General features: G+C 34.9%; 1 long non-coding RNA gene across 2 annotated transcripts; it reads left to right on the plus strand.

Annotated features, from left to right (window-relative positions):
- The first annotated feature begins 849 nt into the window (after nt 1-849).
- LOC122290350 lies at nt 850-2713 on the plus strand. Of its 2 annotated transcripts, XR_006236363.1 has the most exons (3): nt 850-1573; nt 1762-1846; nt 1947-2713. It is a non-coding gene; the product is annotated as an uncharacterized LOC122290350 (long non-coding RNA). The 2 variants fall into 2 exon arrangements; XR_006236362.1 differs by having other exon boundaries at nt 850-1846.
- Nucleotides 2714-2998: the final 285 nt, after the last annotated feature.

Below are 2998 nucleotides of genomic sequence, written 5' to 3' on the forward strand. Positions count from 1 at the left end.
AATTAGTGTCCGCCATTTTGCCTACCACAGGCCTAAAGGCCTCCATCCTCATTTACTGAGATTGATTAAGGCACGAGATGCACCCCTCATTGGCAGGACGAACAGCTTCTTGCTAACACGTCATTCTTTTGTAGATCTTCCAAATCCGACTTGGGACCATGCAATTGGCTTACATCATCATTGCCAATTAATAAGCACTAATTTGTTAATGAGGCGAGAATAGGATGTTGCAGTCCACCACCCAACATCCTCAGCGCCTTGTACATGATGATTAATTTAACGTTATTTCTCACTTGTACATGATGATTAATTTAACGTTATTTCTCACAATTAATGAAATCTTTATATATATATATATATGAAGTGATTATCTAACAAAAAATGTTGTTTTAATAGTTTTTGTTATTTTTCGTTAACTTTATCAATTTTTCATTAACTCCGTTTGTCTTAAAATTAAGTGAGTGCCATGTAGTCATGTATCTATGTGGTTTTATTTGTCTTTTTTTTATATCAGTGTTGGAATATCAAAAGTCTCTGTACTCTCTTTCTTTCTTTATTTTTCTTCTCATAGAAGTCTCTCCATTCTCTCATCTCTCTCTCTTTCTTTCTTTTTCCATTAGCTTGTTCTATGCTTCAGATCTGTATCGAAGAATGCCAGACAACAAGTTTTCAAGGAGCAAAAACGGGTCTTCTCCGGTGTGGTCTGGGTATAAATTTTGGATTTATTGTTTTTTATTTACATGTTATGATAGATCACGAATCTCCTCTCTCTATCTGGATTTTCTTTTTATATTTCAAGTACAGTTACGGATTTTCCAAAGTAAGATTTTTTTCAATTTTTTCGTATATTTTGAGGTTTTACAGAATGTTTAGATCTATTAATGTAGATGTAACTCTAGAAAGTTTTAATCGCAGATTTGGATCCCTACGGTGGTTTGTTCGATGACAAGCAGACAAAAATTCTGAAAATTAAATAGCACCTTGAAGATCTTGACCAGATTTTTTCCCTTTCTTTCTACTAATTGTTTCGTTTATATTTCAATTTTATCTTTTTGAATTTGATTTTCTCTTTGGTTTGAATTTGCTTCCGTGAGTTAGTTTGATGATTATTTGGTTGAATTGCTTCAAAATCTAGCAGACATGGAAATAACTTTTCAAGCACTCAAGGTAAATTATTAGTTCGGAGATTGGTGAAGCTATTAGTCAGGTTTTGAACGACCAAAGTTGAAGATAAGCTATCTAACGGAAAATGTTGTTTTAACGATTTTTGTTATTTTCCGTTAACTTTATCAATTTTTTGTTAACTCTATTTGTCTTGGAATTGAGTGAGTGCCGTGTAGTCATGTACCTATGAGGTTTTATTTGTCTTTTCTGTGTCACTGTTGGAATATCAAAAGTCTCTGTACTCTCTTTATTTATTTCTTCTTGTAAAAGTCTCTCCATTCTCTCATCTCTCTCTCTCTTTCTTTCTTTCTTTCTTCGTTAGCCTGTTCTCTGATTCAGATTTGTATCGAAGAACGCCGAACAACAATTCTTCAAGGAGCAAGAACTGGTCTTCTCCGGTATGGTCTAGGTATAAATTTTGGGTTTTTTGTTTTTTATTTACATGTTGTGATAAATCACGAATCTCCTCTCTCTATCTGGATTTTCTTTTTATATTTCAATTACAGTTACGGATCTTCCAAAGTGAGATTTTTTTCAAATTTTTATAGAATGTTTAGATCTATTAATATAGATATAACTTCAGAAAGTTCTAATCAGAGATTTGGATCCCTACGGTGGTTTGTTCGATGACAAACAGACAAAAATTCTGGAAATTAAAGAGCACCTTGAAGATCTTGATCAGGTTTTTTCCCTTTCTTTCTACTAATTGTTTCGTTTATATTTTAGTTTTATCTTTTTGAGTTTGATTTTCTCTTTGGTTTGGATTTGCTTCTATGAGTCAGTTTGATGGTTCTTTGGTTGAATTGCTTCAAAATCTAGCATACATGGATATAACCTTTCAAGCACTCAAGGTAAATTATTAGTTCGGAGATTGGTAAAGCTATTAGTCAAGTTTTGAACGACCAAAGTTTAAGATAAATATGTACAAATGTTCTTATTTTTTTCATTTATGATCTATCGTTTTTTTTAATTGCACATGATTGTGCACTATTGCACTGCTGGGCAATGGATGGATCAAGGATGGTTAGCGACTGAACAACAAGAAACCGAGAGGAAGAGGTAGAAAGAGAAGGAACCATGGCTTGGTGGTAGTCTTGGGTGGTCAGTGATGTGGAGAAACACGATTGACACGGGGTGACGGTGGCCTTGGATGCGGGGAAGCTAAGTTATGGCTTGTGGCTCACGGGTAGGAAGCAAATACTTTGCTTTGGTTGCTAAAAACATGGGCTGTTGGGTTGTGTGAGTGGAGGCGTTGGGCTTGAGGTTTATGGGGGAGAGTCAAGGCCACTGTATGAAGTCAAGGAAGCTTCTTACGAAGAAAGAGATCATGCCTTTGAGGTTGCACTGGAGTTCAAAAGCAAACTAGACTCTGGAAGTCCATCTTTCATCAAATTAATGGTCCGGTCTCATGTTTATAGCTGTTTTTGGTTGGTATGTGGCGATTAAGGCAATTTATGGTCTTCTTATCTTAATTATACTTTATCTAATATTTATATGCAACATATGCAAGAAAGGGTTCGATGTAGCTTCTGAAGCTAACTTCTTAATAGTTCAATGGATAAGTAGTTGAATGATATATTTTGCCTTTATTATTACGGCCTTCCTTCAAAATTCTATGAGGATCATCTTCCAAAAATATTGTTGTATATGGTATTAGTAAATGAAAATGGTGTGGAATTTGAGACTACATACATTGGCAAAAGATCTGGGCTTAGTGGTGGCTGGAGAGCATTTGCACTGGACCATAAGCTGAATGATGGTAATGCACTGGTATTTGAATTGTTTGAGCCAACGAGATTTAAGGTAGGCCTAAAAATAAGTGAGGTTAATCTTG

Source organism: Carya illinoinensis, chromosome 12 (genome assembly GCF_018687715.1).
Source record: "Carya illinoinensis cultivar Pawnee chromosome 12, C.illinoinensisPawnee_v1, whole genome shotgun sequence".
NCBI classification, from domain to species: Eukaryota; Viridiplantae; Streptophyta; class Magnoliopsida; order Fagales; family Juglandaceae; genus Carya; species Carya illinoinensis.